This window comes from Chiloscyllium plagiosum, unplaced genomic scaffold (assembly GCF_037043375.1).
Source record: "Chiloscyllium plagiosum isolate Xiang-an unplaced genomic scaffold, Cpla_swu_hap1 HiC_scaffold_6, whole genome shotgun sequence".
Lineage (NCBI taxonomy): Eukaryota > Metazoa > Chordata > Chondrichthyes > Orectolobiformes > Hemiscylliidae > Chiloscyllium > Chiloscyllium plagiosum.
Genome location: NW_028270144.1, coordinates 65662931 through 65682933, shown reverse-complemented (window position 1 = coordinate 65682933; position 20003 = coordinate 65662931). Strand labels below are relative to the sequence as shown.

General features: G+C 42.4%; 1 long non-coding RNA gene across 1 annotated transcript in view; it reads right to left on the bottom strand.

The window, feature by feature from the left end:
• Nucleotides 1-16772, bottom strand: part of LOC148149773 (uncharacterized) — a 61127-nt gene extending 44355 nt beyond the window's left edge. Inside the window, exon 1 of the long non-coding RNA XR_015757356.1 lies at nucleotides 16335-16772. This is a non-coding gene — a long non-coding RNA (uncharacterized LOC148149773). The remainder of the gene's footprint in view (nucleotides 1-16334) is intronic.
• Between the last annotated feature and the right edge of the window lie 3231 nt (nucleotides 16773-20003).

Here is a 20003-nt window from a genome sequence, read left to right as displayed (position 1 = left end):
TGATCAGTGACTTATAGGGTTCAAGTTCCATATCAGGATTTGAACAAAGTACTGAGGAAATGCTGCATTGTTGCAGGTTCTTTCTTTTGAATGAAATGGTAAATCAATTTCTACCAATTCAGGTGGTTAAAGCACTACAGCACACTTTTGAAAAATGAAAGATTTTTTTCTCTACTGTTTAGGACAATATTAATCCTTCAATCACTTCATCTATAACCCATCAAGAGGCTATTTCTTTCTATATGTGAGCAGATTGAATACATTTCAAAAACTAAATTAACATTTTTAGGAGCACTGAAGACAATGACAGTTCCAAATTAGTTGAAGATTTTTTTCTTTATCACAGCTCAAGTTTTACTGCAGTAAGATCAAAGCTAAATTACACTATTTAAGTTGTCTTGCAATTTGTGATGCAGTTATGGTGAAATGTGCAGCCTTTTCACCAGCTCCCCATTTTCTTCTTAGATTGCTATAGAAAACATCAGCTACATCTTCAACCAACTCTTCACTGCTGTATTGATCAGTAAAACCGATTCCATTTTTGCCAGAAATAAATAATACATTGACTTCCCACTCTCTCAGTTTGTCAACACAACTTAGTTGTATGGTTTTGCAGTTGTGGCTGGATCTCCTTATATGTAGAATGAGATTGACATTGTACACATTGTTGCATCCAGAATACAAGTCAGAAACATTCTTAGGAAAAAAGAACACACTCAATCAATGTACAGCTAGTAGCCAATCTTGCGATACAACGTTATGAAAGTTTATGTATGAAAGCATGGGAGCTTCCGCAATAGCCTTGTTATGAGACGCTATTATCCCCTACTTGTACAGAACATTGGTGGGGCCTCTTTTAGAGTACTGAGTACAGTTTTAGTTACCCTGCCACAGGAAGAATATTATTAAATTGCAGAGGGTTCAGAAAAGATTTACCAGGATGTTGCCGGGAATAGAATGTCCGAGTTATAAAGATAGGCTGGAGAAGCTGGGATTTTTTTCACTGAAGCATAGGAGGTTGTTGGGTGACCTTATAAATTTTTATAAAATCAAAAGGAGCATAGATAAGATGAATAGCAACGGTCCTTTCTCTTGGGTGGGAGAGGTCAAAACTAGGAGGCATATTTTTATGGTGGGAGGACAAAGATTTAAAAAGGGCATGGGGGCAACTTTTATTACACAGAGAATGGTTCATATGTGGAATGAACTGTCAGAGAAAGTGGTGGCTGCAGGTACAGTTGCAACATTTAAAAGACATTTGGATAAGTACATGAATAGGAAAGGTTTGGGTTAAACACAGGCAAGTGGGACTAGTTTGGTTGGGAACATGGTCGACCTGGACTAGTTGGACAAAGAGTCAGTTTCCATATGAGCCTTCACTCTATGTGGGAGCTACCTCCAACATGAGCACTCGAAATGCAAACATTCATACTCATCCTCATTCAGATTCATCTCAACTTAGCTCAGTCATCCGCAATAAGATTGGCTTTGGCCTTCTCTCACAGTTAGCCATCCTGGTCAATTTCCTGATCCTTAAATCCATCTTCATTTCCAGATGATTGCTAATCCTTCCCCATTTTGTCCACATCCAGAAATGTTCCTTTGTTGGCTCAAATTGTGAGGAGGGCATCATAGACAATACTCTCACTTAGTTACACCATAAGGCCCTGCTACAGTGGTACAGACACTAAGAAGTCGTCTTCAGGAGGTCTGTGGTCTGTCCTACTATAGCCCTGATCAAAGTCTGAGCAGTGCTGAATCTTTACTCTACATTAGTCTCAGACTTTCTTAAAAGGTGTCATGAAACATGTTTGGAGAGGCAGCCTTGTCTCCCAATAGTAACCTCTACATGGTCTGAAGATCTTGTAAAGTGTGAGTTCGCCAGTACATACAAGTCATTGAGATTTCCAGAATATCTTGCACAAACTTCTAAAATGTAGTTTTGATAGTCACAAACTATTTGAACATTAAAGGAGTGGAATATTTTCCTGATCACAAAGCCACTGGTTGATAATGGACCACTCTGGAAGCAATACAGATGAAATTGATAGCAGCCTGCATCTAGGGGAAGCCAGCAATGGTGGAGAATTCTATGCCCTGGTTTGACTTTCCTCATCTGTAAGGAAGATCATGAAAGTGTGAGCTCAGGAGAAAGTGGCATTAGTAACGTCCCAGATGCATATGAATGGAGGATGGAAAATGCCAAAGTGGTCCCCTGTTGCTTCCTGAAATCAACCACAAGCATAAGAATCAAGGACAGCTGAGACCTTGCTACTTACTGGTGTAGGATTGTCACTCAGTCCTTCTGAGTATAAGTCCAGGAGATGACTTAACTACTATAACATGCATTATTGCAGAACAACTGACTCCAGTTTGACTCCAGACCCACAGCAATGTTGTTGACTCTTAATTGCCCTCTGGGCAATTACAGATTGGCAATTTCACATTCCATGAGTGAATATAAAAAGTCTCAGCCATGGAAATACAGGCTCAGATTTTCTAATGGACAATTGTTTCTGCAGCATACAGGATAGCTAAATGCTGGTACTCTGTGGAATCCCCAGTTTAATAGACTCCAAGAGAATTGTCCAGAATACTGAGACTCTACTGGGTACGCCTGACACCCTCTGATAGAACTCACTCAAATTGGAGGTCAGAAGGTTCCACTACAGCTCAATAAATAGTTACTCCGAAAAGATTAGACTATTAAAAACCTAGTCTAACTTCCAGGTAACTGACCACCGAATTTGCCACACATCCTGAACTACTGCTCCTCTGACCTCTTACACTTGTAACCCAACAGCCCCCTGCAACCAGACTAGAGACCTCCTCCGGGCCTGACACACATCCTACCCTCTCTCCTGGATTCCAATACTCTCCTCTTCACCAGAACCCTGATCAGAATATCCTGAAGGAAAAGCAGTTTTTTTCAATTTACTTGAAAAAGTGTCATGGCAAAGCCAATATGTTTGCCATGCTTCAAAAAATTCATTCTACATTGCATGGTAGATGACCCACGTTCTCCAGGATTGTCACAGAAATAGTGACACCTTTTCATGATCATGGATAAAAATTTAAAATGTGGAAGCCAAATTATATCTAGCTAGATTTTGCAATGTGCAAAATGGAGCTGGAACAGACAGTATTCAGACAGCCAGGCCTTGGTCAACCAACTTCCCATCGAAACCAGACAGGCCTGAACTACCTGGCCAGGAGCTAACAGCCACATTGTTTCACAAGAAATCACCGTTTCCACCTCCAGTAATTCTGCAACCTGGACCCCCAGCCTCCTCTGCTTTTTTTCTACCCTTGACTGGCAGGTGAGCTGCACAGCATCTTCAGCTCCTTGTATCTTGTGACAATCATCATCAGATTGACGAGATTCAGAAAGACCAGTTTGCCAAGATGACGCGAAGACCACAACCAACCCTAAATGAGGGAAAGCCCAAATCGATGACCGCAGCTTCCGAAACATCAGCCAGCCAACCTTCAAAGATCAAGTAACATCCTATCCCAGTTTTATTTAACGGATATTATCAGTTCTTTCAGACAAACAGTTCAAATACACTTGTAGAGACTGTGTATTGAGGGTGGTTAGCAGATCCTCAGGAGTGTGTGCCAAATGTAGATAATTAGGATAAATTTGAGACTAATTACTTAAGAGTCCTGTGAAGGGATTGATAAAGTTTTATAAAATTTAGGTACAAAAGTAGAGTCAAATAAATATTGTCTGTCCTTGATAAAGTGTACAATAACATTGTGTTGGACCTTCCCCTGATTCTTGTCTGCTTTGTCTATCTCACTGTATAATGTGCCTGAATTTTTAAAAAAAGGTTACTGCAAGCTGGTCAAGCTTAGTTATGGTACATTACCCACCCGTCTCTTTGCAACAATTGTAATCTCTTTTGGCTCTACAGTACTCTCTTGCTAACAAGAATATCACAAATGTAAAACATAACTAGTAGGACGTGAACCATAACTTGCACCTAGGAACATACAGGTATACATATATAATTGTCTCAGTTTTTGGATGGGGGATAAACAAATGACTTTCCAATTAATATGAGGTACCATAAAATGGAATTGAATTAAACTTAGCTCACCCGCTCCGTCTACAGAGTTAAAAATTACACAACACCAGGTTATATCCCAACAGGTTTAATTGGAAGCACTAGCTTTCAGAGCGCTGCTCCTTCATCTGGTGGTTGTGGAGTACAAGGTTGTAAGACACAGAGTTTGTAGCAAAAGTTTACAGTGTGATGTAACTGAAATTATACATTGAAAAAGACCTGGATTGTTTGTTAAGTCTCTCATCTGTTAGAATGACCACATTGGTTTCAGTTCTTTCATATGTAAATCGCAAAACTTTTGTTTAAAAGTTACTTCTCAAGTGAACTTTAACAATTGGTTCTGGATTAGTGGTGCTGGAAGAGCACAGCAGTTCAGGCAGCATCCAAGGAGCTTCGAAATCGACATTTCGGGCAAAAGCCCTTCATCAGGAACCTCGTTGATTTTAACAATTGGTGTCTGTCAGTCCAGATAATGTATTGAATGTGTGAGTTCCCTTGTGTGATACTGTCTGTGCCACAATGTTTAGACTGATTCTAATTTTTAAAAAATGAATTTACAGAATCTTACATGGATTCATGTGGCTTTTGACCGAAGTAAAATGTAAATCTGCAAGTACAAATTCACCTACAAACTTGTGTGTGTGTGTGTAGAAGTGCGTGTGTATAGTGCAATGTATAGTGTGTAGAGTTATACGAAGAAGGGCTTATGCCCGAAACGTCGATTCTCCTGTTCCCTGGATGCTGCCTGACCTGCTGCGCTTTTCCAGCAACACATTTTCAGCTCTAATCTCCAGCATCTGCAGACCTCACTTTCTCCTCAGAGTTATACGAATCCAAGGTCCCAGTTGAGGCCATCCCCATGGATACCAAACGTGGCTATCAGCCTCTGCTCAGCCACTTTTTGTTGCTGCCTGTCCCAAAGTCTTGGGAGGATCATATCAGCAAAGTGAGGCAGAAACTGGACAGATGGAAGCTACTGTCGCTCTCCATCGCAGGAAAAAACCTGGTCATCAGATGTGAGGCACTGTCATTGCTGTAATACGTGGCACAGGTCTGGCCTATTCCCAGAACCTGTGCCGCTGCAGTCATCCGGGACATCTTCCATTTTATATGGAGATCAAAGATGGACCGGGTCTGAAGGAACTCGATGTATAAAGATCTCGGCAACGGGGGACAAAACGTACCCAATGCCACCTTCACCCTGATGGCCACCTTTGTGTTTGGCTGCATCAAGCTGTGCGTGGATCTCCGGTACGCAAACACCAAGTGTCACTATGTACTGAGGTTCTACCTGTCCCCAGTGTTGCGAAGGATGGGCCTGGCCTCGCTGCCGCGGAACACTCCAAGTAGTTGTACCATTCCGTATCACCTGTCCTTCGTGGAGAAGTTTATGAAGAAAAACACCTTTGACCACAAATCCATCAGGAAGTGGTCAGAACGTAGTGTCCTTGAGACTCTTACAGGAAAAGGAGAGGGCGGATCCTATCGAGCGGATCCTTGAGCAGACTGTCAAAGTCATTTGGCAGAATGCCTCATCGTCAGAACTTTCCAACAAGCACCAAGAGAGGCTTGGCTGGTGGCGAGAAGGGCTCTGCCTGAAATCCTTTATGCACGCCCGGACTCTCTGCCGCAGCGCACGCTGCCCTTGAAGCGGCTGCGGGGGGGACAAGACTGTCACACACCTCCTTTTGGAATGTGCCTATGCTTAAGAAGTCTGAAGAGGAATGCAGTGGTGTTTATCGAGGTTCATCCCGAGCAGCGCTGTGACACGGGACTCCGTGCTTTAAGGTCTGTTCCCCGGGAAGCACACCGAGACGAACATTAACTGTGCCTGGAGGATCATCAACTCGGTGAAAGACACTCTTTGGGCAATCCGGAACCTGTTGATCTTCCAGCTGAAGAGGTTGACCCCGACTGAGTGTTGCAGATTGGCACATTCCAAGGTCCAGGACTACGTGTTGATGGACGGCTGAAGTTGGGGCAGTTGCTGTCAAGGTGCGGTGGGGAAAGACCACCGTGTAACATCTGCCTGCCTAAAAAGAATAGGGGGCCCACCCAGTTATTTGGGCTCCGCTGACGCCTCAGCAGAAGAGCTGGATAGTAAATGTACATACTTGTATATAGGAAAAATAAATTTCGATGTCTGTATGTAAAGCAATGCAATGTGTGCACAAGAATGGCATGATCATTTGTATAGAGATCCAAATAAGTTTATGAATAAAGTATATTTTTGAAATAAAAAAAACCTAGTTCTGTACTTGCATCACTTATTGTCCTGTGCCCTGATTCTACCGACCAAGACTTATTCAAACAACCTATTGATATGGACACAGTCTCAATCTCCTTTTATTTACTTTAAGATCGTCAATGAAATCTTTTCAAAGTCTTCACTTTTCTCAAGGAGAAACACATAGCCCTCTTAAGTGTATTGTGTTAACAATGGATTTTTCATATAATGGCCCTTGATCAGGAGCTTTATGGCACAGTGTTAGTATTCTTACCTTTCGACTAGGAGACTTGAGTTCAAGTCCCAGCCACTCTCAAAGGATGTAATAACATTTCTGAAAAGGTTGATTAGAAAATATCTATAAATGGCCCTGATCTGGAACTCTCCAAGATCTCCATATCCCCTATTCTGAGAGAACTAGACATAATACTCTACATGAGGCTTGATTTGATGTTTAATACAAGGATAACTTTGTTTCTTTTTGTTTTCTGTTTGACTGCCCTACTGTAGCATTCTCATTAATCATTTGCCTTTGCTCTGGCATCATGACACTAGTCATCTACAGTTCTTCACTATAACAGAAATGTCTTACTACTCAACAAAGTTGAATTCAGAACCCTGCAACATGCTGTTGATACTAACTCCAACTACAAGTCTTTCACAATATTTAGTTCGAGTAAATTGAAATTCCCCAGGTCAGATCACTTCCTGCCAGAAGATCAAGGTCTAATTATATCATTTTTCTTACTCGTAGGTTCTAACAGGATCACCAAATCTAATAGCATCATCCAAGTCATTAGAAATGTTGCAAAGAACATTGGACCTAATCCTAATACCAACCCCAATGAAACTTCGCTGCAGGATCAATAGCAGAATCCACATTTCCCTTTGAATTAGCTCTCATTTGTGATATCATACAACAATACCAGTATATACATGGGAAAAATGTTTTTTCAGCTTGGACCGATACATGTCAAGTTAACAAAATAATTGAATAGCCTAGATTTTCAACAAAAACTGAGTTAATGTCAGTTTATGCCCACAAAGCCAAAAGAATAAAACTCAATGGACAAGATTTCACTTTTAAAAACTTTTGTTGTAATAAATCTCTGAAAATGAGCATAATTAAAACATTCATTATAGGCCAAGGATGTTACAAACATCATGCATTTTACTTCAAACATTCAATACATTGGTCGTGGATAGCATTTTTAGTGAATTGGTCACACCGCAGATTAGAATTGCTGAAGAAAACAATGGCTGGGTCACCAAAATGCAGAGAAACAGTAGGAAGGCAATGCAGGTGTCCCCTGTTGTCATCTCCTCCAAAACAGGTGTATCATTTTAGATACTGTTGGGAGGAGATGACTCACCAGGGGAGGGCAGCAGTTTCCAGGATCATGGCACCGGGACGGCCTCTGCTGTTCAGAAGGGTGGAAAAAAGACTCGTGGGGCCATAGTCATAAGGGATTCTATTGTAAGCGGAGTAGATAGGCAGGCTTATGTCTGGTATAGACAGGATAGATCGAGTGAATCCTTAGAAGAGTATAAAGAAAGTAGGAGTATACTTAAGAGGGAAATCAGGAGGGCAAAACAGGGACATGAGATAGCTTTGGCAAATAGAATTAAGGAGAATCCAAAGGGTTTTTACAAATATATTAAAGGACAAAAGGGTAACTAGGAAGAGAATAGAGCCCCTCAAAGATCAGCAAGGCGGCCTTTGTGTGGAGTCACAGAAAATGGTGCAGATACTAAATGAATATTTTGCATCAGTATTTACTGTGGAAAAGGATATGGAAGATATAGACTGTCGGGAAATAGATGGTGACATCTCGCAAAATGTCCAGATTACAGAGGAGGAAGTACCGGACGTCTTGAAACAGTTTAGGTGGATAAATCCCCAGGACTTGATAAGGTATACCCGAGAACTCTGTGGGAAGCTAGAGAAATGATTGCTGAGCCTCTTGCTGAGATATTTGTATCATTGATAGTCACAGGTGAGGTGCTGGAAGACTGGAGGTTGGCTAACGTGGTGCCACTGTTTAAGAAGGGCGGTAAAGACAAGCCAGGGAACTATGGACCGGTGAGCCTGACCTCGGTGGTGGGCAAGTTGTTGGAGGGAATCCTGAGGGATAGGATGTACATGTATTTGGAAAGGCAAGGACTGATTCGGGATAGTCAACATGGCTTTGTGCGTGGGAAATCATGTCTCAGAAACTTGATTGAGTTTTTTGAAGAAGTAACAAAGAGAATTGATGAGGGCAGAGCAGTAGATGTGATCTATATGGACTTCAGTAAGGTGTAAGGTGTTCGACAAGGTTCCCCATGGGAGACTGACTAACAAGGTTAGATCTCATGGAATACAGGGAGAACTAGCCATTTGGATACAGAACTGGCTCAAAGGTAGAAGACAGAAGGTGGTGGTGAAGGGTTGTTTTTTAGACTGGAGGCCTGTGACCAGTGGAGTGCCACAATGATCGGTGGTGGGCCCTCAACTTTTTGTCATTTACATAAATGATTTGGATGCGAGCATAAGTGTTACAGTTAGTAAGTTTGCAGATGACACCAAAGTTGGAGGTGTAGTGGACAGCTAAGAGGGTTACCTCAGATTACAACAGGATCTGGACCAGATGGGCCAATGGGCTGAGAAGTGGCAGATGGAGTTTAATTCAGATAAATGCAAGGTGCTGCATTTTGGGAAAGCAAATCTTAGTAGGACTTGTACACTTCATGGTAAGGTCCTAGGGAGTGTAGCTGAACAAAGAGACCTTGGAGTTCAGGTTCATTGCTCCTTGAAAGTGGAGTCGCAAGTAGATAGGATAGTGAAGAAGACATTTGGTATGTGTTCCTTTATTGGTCAGAGAATTGAGTACAGGAATTGCAAGGTCATGTTGCAGCTGTACAGGACAGTGGTTAGGCCACTGTTGGAATATTGCGTGCAATTCTGGTCTCCTTCCTATAGGAAAGATGTTGTGAAACTTGAAAGGGTTCAGAAAAGATTTACAAGGATTTTGCCAGGGTTGGAGGATCTTAGCTACAGGGAGAGGCTGAACAGGCTGGGACTGTTTTCCCTGGAGTGTCAGAAACTGAGGGGTGACCTTATAGAGGTTTACAAAATTATGAGGGGCATGGATAGGATAAATAGACAAAGTCTTTTCCCTGGGGTCGGGGAGTCCAGAACTAGAGGGCATAGGTTTAGGGTGAGAGGGGAAAGATATAAAAGAGACCTAAGGGGCAACCTTTTCACACAGAGGGTGGTACGTGTATGGAATGAGCTGCCAGAGGATGTGGTGGAAGCTGGTACAACTGCAGCATTTAAGAGCCATTTGGATGGGTATATGAATAGGAAGGGTTTGGAGGGATATGGGCCAGGTGCTGGCAGGTGGGACTAGATTGGGTTGGGATATCTGGTCGGCATGGACAGGTTGGACCGAAGGGTCTGTTTCCATGCTGTACTCTCTATGACTCTATGTGGCCGAAAACAAGACTCCCGGATGGTATGTTGCCTCCTCGGTGCTCGGGTCAGGGATGTCACCGATCTGCTGCAGAGCATTCTGACAGGAGAGGGTGAACAGCCAGTTGTTGTGGTGCATACAGGCACCAATGATATAAGTAACAAACGAGATGAGGTCCTAAAAGCAGAATTCAGGAAGCCACGAGAGAAGTTAAAGAGGAGGAGCTCAAAGGTAGTGATCTCAGGATTGCTAACAGTGCCACATGCTAGCCAGGGTAGAAATGAAAGTATAGGCAGGATGAACACATGGTGTAGGAGGGAGGGGTTCAGATTTGTGGGACATTGGGATGAGTTCTGGAGAAGGTGCGACTATTACACCTGAACCAGACTGGAACTAATGTCCTTGGGGGAGTTTTTGCTACTGCTGTTGGGGAGGGTTTAAACTAATGTGGTAAGGTCTGGGAACCAGAAGAGAAGACTAGTAGACGGTGAGGTGGAAACTAGAGACTGTAAGGTACAGAGTCATGAAGTTAACATTACCAAGCGGAAGAGTAGGCAGACAGCAGATGAACACAAAGGAACTGGTGGTCTGAAGTGTATATACTTGAATGCAAGGAGTATAGTGGGTAGACAAATTTAGGGCTTGGATTGGTTCCTGGGAGTATGACAAATTTGCGATCACAGAGACTTGGTTGAAGGAAGGGCATGATTGGCAACTAAATGTTCCAGGATATAGATGCTTCAGATAGGACAGGGAGGAAAGTAAAAGGGGGGGGGGGGGGGGGGGAGGAGTTGCATTGCTGGTCAGGGATGATATCTCACTCTGGTGGGCTTGAGCAGTGAGGCATTAGAGTAGAGCTGAGAAATAAGTAGAATGCATTTATATTGTTGGGGCTGTACTACAGGCCTCCCAACAGTGAGCGTGAGGTAGAAGAACAAATAGGTAAACAGATTATGGAAAGATGTAGAGACAACAGGGTGGTGGTGGGATGGGAGATTTCAATTTTCCCAACATTGGCTGGGATACACCTAGTGTCAGAGTCTGAATTTGTAAGGAGCATCCAAGAAAGTTTTCGAGAGCAGTATGTCAATAGTCCAACTAAGGAAGGGGCCATATTGGACCTGGTGTTGGGGAATGAGCCAGGCCAGGTAGTAGAAATTGCAGTAGGGGATTTCTTTGGGAATAGTGACAACAATCCGGTAATTTTTAGAATACTCGTAGACAAAGATGAGAGTGGTCCTAAGGGAAGAGTACTCAACTGGGCCAAGGCCAATTATATCAAAATTCGGCAGGAGCTGGAAAATGTGGATTGGGGGAAGCTATTTGAAGGGAAGTCCACATTTAATATGTAGGAGGCTTTCAAAGATAGGTTGAAGATAGTACAAGATAGGCATTCCCTTTTGAAAACAAGGGATAGGAAAGGTAAGATTCGTGTACCGTGGATGACAGGAGAAATCGTGCAACTATCCAAGAGGAAAAGGGAAGTGTAGATAAGGTCCAGACAGCAAAGAACAGAACAGGCTTTGGAGGAAAATCAGGAGTATAGGACCAATCTTTTTTTTATAAATAATTTTATTGAAAAGCTTTTTAAAATATTTTACAAAACATTTATATATAAAGAAAAAAAACCATCAAAACAGAAAAAAAAAGTACGAACAACAAAGCCATAACATAATACCATTGTTACTAAACAACTCATTATTCTACCAAAACAAACCTATCTACTTAACTAAAACTAAACTACAAACATATAATACTAGCTAAAATTACATTCAAGTTACTTAAATTAGATAATGTCTTACTACTTTATTTTTTCTGTCTTACTCATCACACCTCCACTGAGGCTCCCATCCCAGGGAGTACTCCCTACAGTACCCATATTCTTTTCCTTCCAGTCTCCTTCTCCCAGGGCCCCACAGGCACCCATAAAGATTCCCACGACTATACCACGGCCCTGACTAATATTGCCGACAAGTAAGTTTCAATATAATTTAAAAAGGGCCGCCATGTCCTTTAAAACTGTTCCGTTTTGTGGTGCACCATATTTATAAGGTAGTCCTGCGGGAGATGCTCCATCACCAGCTTATGCCACCCCTGGTGGTTTTTCTGGCATCCATCCAATTTAGTAAAATGTTCTTCCTTGTGCAATGGGCAAGGATATTACACAGTCTCTTCCCATGTTCCCCCAGGGAGGGCAAATTTGGCAGCCCCAAAAGAAGAATTACTGGATCCATCTTAATTTCAATCCCCAGAATGTCCTTTAACTCTCTTACTATGGTACTCCAATATTTTTGGATCTTGCAACATGATCAATAACAATGTGTGAGAGTACCGATATTAATTTTACATTTGGGACATTCTGGTGACACTCCTCTTTTGAACTTAGCTAGCCTTTCTGGTGCCATAGGAGCCCTGTGTAAGATCTTCAATTGCATAGCCTGTGCTCTGTTACATACTGAAATTTTCCTTACATTCCCCCAGGTATCCTCCCATATCTCCGGTGAAATGTCCTGTCCTAACTCTCAGTTCCATGTCTTACAGAGTCCTTCCATATCCCTCAGAGCACAGCCTTTCTGTAAATGATACAAAGTACTAAGTGAAAGAGTACCTGTACACCAAAGTACCCTTTTCTCCACATCTGATTCATAACATTGGGCCAGGAGTGTGGTCTTCCTCTGTGTACAGCCCCTATCTGGAAGTATCGGAAAAGGTTGTTATTGGACAATACATATGTCTGACTTAACTGACTGAATGACATAAGGACCTCTCCCTCGAACAAATCTCCCAAACATAGAATTCCTTTGTTCCCCCATATCTTAAACCGGAGTCAGTTGCCCCAAGTTTAAATCCTTGGGCTCCTACCAACCGGGTAAATGGTGACATCTTAAACCAATTTCCCTTGACTTGCCTCATTATCCTCCAAGCTCTCACTGTATTCAAGATAATTGGACTATTGCATTGCTGGGTCACAGATTTCATCTTGTCCATAAATAATAAATGGATTAGAGGGCATTTCGACTGTGAGGCTTCAACATCAAGTCATATCGATTCTGAATTCCCCCGTACCCAGTCACCAACATATGTTAACAAAGCACTTATTTGATATTTCTTCAGCTTGCAAAAGCTGTAATTTAGTTACAGGACGTCTATGGAACCAAATAAAGAACTGTAGCCAACCGTTAATCCTGCATAATACTTGTCTAGATAACAGTAATGGGAGCATTCTCATGGGATATAGCAGTCAGGGAAGCGCTATTCGACCCAGTCATAATAATGGTAATCTCTCCCATCACTGCAAATCATGTTTTATCTTCTCTAGTAATTGTACAAAGTTAGCCTTATATAGCAGGTGAAAGGAAGGGGTAATAAAAATTCCCAAATACAGAAAACCTTTTGGTGGCCACCTAAATGGGAATTGCATTTTATCCTTCAAGTTAGACATCTCCACTAAGCCCCCTACCGGCATGGCTTCCAATTTTGTGAAATTGATCCTATAACCCAAAAAACTACCATATGAATTAATTGTTTGGATCAGCCGGGAAATAGACTTCTCCGGCTCAGCCAAGGATGAAAGGACGTCATCAGCATATAGGGTAATCTTATGTTCTCCCATTCCTACCTTTAGCGCTACTATTTCAAAGTCTCTTCTAATAGTTTCGGCTAATGGTTCAATCGCCAAGGCAAATAGCAGCAGTGATAAGGTGTCTACTACCTCTTCTAATATTAAAATTATTTGATTTAATACCATTTGTGATAACTGCCGCCTTAGGATCCTTATACAGTACTGCTACCCATCTGACAAAGGATCCCCCAAAACCAAAACACTCTAGAACATCAAATAGATACGGCCATTCTATCTAAGGAGACCACCAACCCCGGAATCAAATTTTGCTGGCATACCTGTATTGTATTCAGTACTCTCCTAATATTGTTAGAAGAACTGCGGCCCTTAATAAAACTTGTTTGGTCTTAATTTATAATATAGGGCAAAACCTTCTCCAATCTCAGAGCCAACATCTTTGATAAAATTTTGAAATCTACATTCAGTAGCGAGATTGGTCTATACGAAGTACATCCTTCGGGGGTCCTTCTCTTTTTTTAAAATAATGGAAGATATGAGCTTCCCTAAGAGTAGACGGCAGACAATGCTGTGTATAACAGTAATTGTACATCCCCAGAAATGGTTCCACTAATATGTTTATGAATTCCTTATAAACTTCAGTCTGGCCCCGGTGCTTTGCCATCTTAAGAGATGTTTTAATGCTTCCTGCGCTTCTTGTACTGTTAGAGGCACATTCAAAAGGGAAGCCTGCTCCTTACTCACATTGGGGAGGTCCAGATTTTCAAAGAAGGACTGCATTCCCATTCTACTATGTTCACGTTCCTCCAACCAATACAGCTCTTCAAAATATTCCCTAAACCTGGCATTGGTCTTTTTTGAATCATGGATAATCGTACCAGTCTTCTCTCTAACAAAAGTAATAAATTGGGAGGTTTTTCTCCTCCTAGCTAAATAAGCCAGATATTTACCAGGCTTATCTCCGAATTTGAACAGTCTTTGATTGGCAAAGGAGACCTCTTTTATTAGCCACTTGTGAGTGTATTGAGTCGAGGGCAGCCCAGAGAGCTGTGACCCACTGAAGTTTAACCAATGACGGTTTATTAGAATATGTTTTCTCAGCTATCTTCAGTTGGGCCTCCAGCAACTCTTGCTGCTCCTCCCTCTGCCTTTTTCTAGTTGCCAAATATAAAATAATCAGACCTCGTAAATATGCCTTGGTGCTCTCCCAAAATATTGCCGGATTACTAGCCGCACCTGAATTAATATCCCAAAAGGTCCTGAATTCCATTGTAATATATTCAATAAATTTCCTAACAAAAATGAATCCATGCGCCAGTAATGTGCATTTGCTCCACAGCCCTTGGCTTTAATATCTAAGTATACTGGCGCATGATCCAAAACAACTATATTCCCCATTTTACACACAAATATTCTGTCCAGACCATCAGATGGCATAAAAACATATCAATTTGCGTATGACATTTGTGTGGGTTGGAATAGAACATGAAATCTCTTCCGTTAGGGTGGAGATACCTCCACATATCCACTAATCTCAACTCATCACACATGTCCAACAACTGTTTAGACTGCATGGGCGTACCTGCCAGGCCCTTTAGCACCCTATCAATCTCTGGATCTATAAGGCGATTAAAATCTTCTCCAATAATCATACAACGAACCCCAAGAGTCATTAATTTAGCCACTGCATCGATTAGAAATTTAAGAGGCTGCGCCGGGGGTCAATATACATTCAGAATATCGTATTCTTCTCCATGTATAAGGGCTTTCAAAATAATAAACCTTCCATGATCATCCTTAATCTGCTCCATTACTTGGAAGGGGAGGGTCCTTCTTATCAGTATAGCTACCCCTCTACTCTTAGAACTGAAGGATAGAAAAACACCTTGTCATAACCCTCCTGCTGTAGTTTCAAATGTTCTTTGTCAGTTAGGTGCATATCTTGCAGCAGAGCAAGATCCACCCTTTCCTTCCTGAGGCTCGACAAGACCTTCTTTCTTTTAACAGGCGAATGACTCCCTTTTGTATTCCAGGTGCACTAGCCATGGTCATTTAGAACAGCCCATGGTTTCCCAGGAGGAAGGAACTTATCTAAGGCGTGACAAGTTACAGAGATATTAACTCTATGAAATATAAGAACTAGAAATGACTACATCTAAGAAAATAAACACTACATTTAACAGAAACGAATACCCAAATAATCCCCCATTCACTCGGGATCTTCCCCCCCCGCCCGTAGGGGACACCCTTCCCAATCCCTATTACCATCTTAACTCCCTCTAGCTGAGGCCATGCCCTAGCCTCAGGCTATTCACAAATAACAAAGACTTGTTATTTACATTCTGAAACAGTGGATATCCATTCCCCCTCCCCTCACATGTTTTAGTCACAAATATAGTCACCCCAAATGCAAAATCAAAGAGACAGCATTAAAAAAAAAGGGATCCTAGATATTACCCAGCCGACCGATATATAAAATAGTTCCAATTTAACAAATTTACAACAAAACCATACATGTACAACCAATAATTGCAAAAAAGGGGAGAGGGGGAAAGGGAAATAGAAAGGGGAGTAATTTAAAAAAACCCAAACCATTCGTAATAATGCCCCCTCCCCTCCCATCCCAACTCAGGTCCTTCATTTCAGAGATTTCACAAAGGCCTTTGCCTTTTCAGCAGAGTCAAAGTTATATACCATCCCTCCATGGGTGATACGCAACACGGCCAGGTACCTTATAGGGTATTGGATGTTTAAGTTCCTTAATTCTTTTTTAACATCATCAAATTTCCTTCTCTTCTTGACCAGGGCTCCTGAAAAATCTTGAAAAAACACTATCTTTCTACCTTTATACATTAAGACTTGTGAATTCTTTCCCAATCTTTTTGCTGCTTCCACTATTAACTGTTTTTCTTTATAATACAGGAGCTGCACTAGGACCACACGGGGGCACTGTTCCAGCCGGGACCTGCGTGTTGTGATCCGGATGCCTGCTTCACACTTACCAGGCCCGACTCCAACTCTAGCTGCAGAAACCTCGGGAGCCATCCCTCCAGGAAGCCAGCGAGATCTTCGCCTTCTTGACTTTCCAGGAGGCCCACGATCCTTAAGTTTTTTCTTCTATTTTTATTTTCTAGATTATTGACTTGATCCTGAAGGACTCGAACCTGGTCTTCCAGCGTTCAAGTCCTTCCTCCAGAGACCTCAGCCACGATTCTTTCCTCCACTGCCTCCAATCTTCGTTCCAGGAGCTGGATTTCCTGCTCATGCTTTCTTAGCATGGCAGACAGTGGCTCTACTGTTGCTTGAATCCACTCTCAGAGTTTAGCAAACTCCGAGAGTAAGTACTGCTGTCCTGCTGGATCCAAAGGGGCCAACCCGGGAGACTGAGTAGTGGCTGTAGGCACCTCCAAGGCAGTAGGGGAGTGCTCGGTTTGCTGTCCTCCTTTAGGCCCCTTTCTTTTACTGGTCTTCATCCTGGCCTGAAGGTGTCTCAGGTGATTTCAGCAGCTCAAAATTATCAGTAAGTTTAAATTAATACTTTGTTTCTCCTTGGGGCAGTTAAAAAGGGGGAGTAAAGGTCTACTTTGCCCATAGGTATGGGAGAGAGAACCCAGCACAGCAGATCACTCAAACTGCCGCCATCTTGGATCCCCCCCCAGGACCAGTCTTAAACAAGGAATCAAGCAGGCTAAAAGAGGTCATGAAATAACTTTAGCGAGCAGAATTAAGGAGAATCTAAGGCCTTTTATTCATATGTAAGAAGCAAGAGGGTAACTTGAAAAAGGATTAGTTATTGAGAGATTAAGGGAGGAAAGTTGTATGTCGAACCTGAGGAAATGAGTGAGATTCTTAATGATTACTTTGCACCAGTGTTCACCGAGGAGAGGGACATGATGAATGTTGAGATTAGAGATAGAAGTTTGTTTATTCTGGATCACGTTGACATAAGGAGGGAGGATGTGTTGGGTAGGCGAAAGGATATTAAGGTGGACAAATCCCCAGGACCAGATGGGATCTATCCCAGGTTGCTGAAGGAGGCGAGAGAAGAAATAGCTGGCACCCTGACAGAAATCTTTGAAGCATCCTTAAACATAGGTGAAGTGCCGGAGAGTTGCTAATGTTGGCCCCCTGTTCAAGAAGTGTAGTAGGGATATTCTAGGTAACAACAGACCAGTGAGCCTGATGGCAGTGGTAGGCAAGTTGTTGGAGAAGGTACTGAGGGATAGGATCTATTTATATTTGGAAGAGAATGGGCTTATCAGTGATAGGCAACATGGTTTTATGTGGGGGAGATCGTGCCTTACCAACTTAATAGAGTTCTTTGAGGAAGTGACCAAGTTGATAGATGAAGGAAAGGCTGTAGATGTCATACACATGAACTTTAGTAAGGCATTTGATAAGGTTCCCCATGGTAAACTAACGGAGAAAGTGAAGTCACATGGCGTGCAGGGTGTTCTAGCTAGGTGGATAATAGAGGACAGAGCAATAGAGGACAGAGAGTAGTAGCGTCATAGAGATGGACAGCATGGAAACAGACCCTTTGGTCCAACCCATCCATGCCGACCAGATATCCCAACCCCATCTAGTCCCACCTGCCAGCACCCGGCCCATATCCCTCCAAACCCTGCCTATTCGTATACCCATTCAAATGTCTCTTAAATGTTGCAACTGTACCAGCCTTGGTGGCCAGTGGTGTTTGTGATATACATAAATGATCTGGAAGAGGGCATTGTTGGTATGATCAGCAAGTTTGCAGATGACACAAAGATTGGTGGAGTAGCAGAAAGTACAGAGGACTGTCAAAGAATACAGGAGAATATAGACAGACTGGAGAGTTGGGCGGAGAAGTGGAAGATGAAATTCAACCCGACAAATGCGAGGTGATGCATTTTGGAAGGTCTAATTCTCAAGCAGATTATATGGTAAACAGAACAGCCTTGAGAAAAGTTGATGAGCAGAGAGATCTGGGAGTTCAGGTCCAGTGTACCCTGAAGGTGGCTGCACAGGTGGATAGAGTGGTCAAGAAAGCATATGGTATGCTTGCCTTCATCAGACAGGGTATTGAGCATAAGAGCTGACAGGTTGTGTTAAAATTGTACAAAACTTTGGTTCCGCCACATTTAGAATATTGTGTACAGCTCTGGTCGCCACATTACAAGGATGTTGATGCTTTGGAGAGGTGCAGAATAGGTTTATGAGGATGTTGCCTGATACAGAAGGTGCTAGCAATGAAGAGAGATTGAGTAGGTTAGGATTGTTTTCATTAAAAAAAAGGAGATTCGGGGGGACCTGCCTGAGGTCTACAAAATCATGAAGAGTATAGACAGGGTGGATAGTTATAAGCTTTTTCTCAGGGTGAGGGATTCAATAACGAGAGGTCACGCATTCAAGGTGGAATAAGAAAAGTTTTAGGGGGATACACATGGAAAGTACTTTACAGAGAGGATGGTAGGTACCTGGAACTTGTTGCCAGCAGAGGTAAGCACAGTAATTATTTTAAGGAGCGTCTGGACATATGCATGAGTAGGTGGGGAGCAGGGGGATACAGATCCTTAGGAATTGGGAGAGAGGTTTAGACAGTGAATTTGGATCAGCACAGGCTTGGAGGGCAGAAGTGCCTGTTCCTGGACTGTACTTTCTCTTTGTTCTACAATGCCAATAAGACTTTCATCATTATAACACTCTTTACTTCTGCATTAATTTGGCACCATGGGAACTTTCACAGTGTTTTCAACTCACTTCCCATCCAATCATTGCAGCCTTTGAGTTGTATTTGCTAGTAGTTACAGTCCATTTGACATCCCTGTGCAACACTAATAAGGTGCCCATCTAAGAAACTTTCGTAGTCAGATCATGACAGTCCTGTTAGTATGAAATCTTCAGAGACTTCCTTATCTAACCATGCTGGAAATAATGGTACGACAGAAATAGGTCCTGTCCAATCCACAATCTCTTGCCCTTCCAGCTTTCGGGGTTCTTTTGTTCTCCAGTTGGATACACACAGATTAATACATTCTCTGCTACATTCTCGGACACTTGTCTCAATGCAATGTTCTATTTGAAGTCTGCCAAACTGAAAACTCTTCCATTCAAAGTGAACCTTGCTTGGTTCCTCTTCACATGAATTTTCCATTTGTCCGGAACTGCCGAACAGAAATCTCTGGCTGACCTAACATCATTAAAATCAGCTTGTGAGCTGTTCATCCTCATAGTAAGTCACATGAGCATTTCTTGGAACCTCACAATGTCCTGGTCAGGAAACCAATTAACTATCTTTAAGAATATTCCACTTTGGTCTTAAAGGGACAGTGCACAAGACATAATACCAACTAGTCTGAAATCACAATTTTGTCTGATCTCAGAAGCCCAGACAAATTGAGGACTGCAGATGCTGGAGAATCAACATTCCAGGCATACACCCTTCATCAGGAATGAGGCTTGTGGGTTGGGGGCTGAGAGATAAATTGAAGGGGGGTGGAGTTGGGGGGAAGGTAGCTGAGAAAGCGATAGGTGGATGAAAGTGAGGCAGAAGGTGATAGGTGAGAGAGGGGAGTAATGGACAGGTCCAGGGTCCAGTGCCGAGTTGGAGGCTTGTGACTCGTGGGAGGGAAAATGAGGAAGCTGTTGAAATCCACATTTATCCCATGTGCTTGCAGGATCCCAAGGCAGAA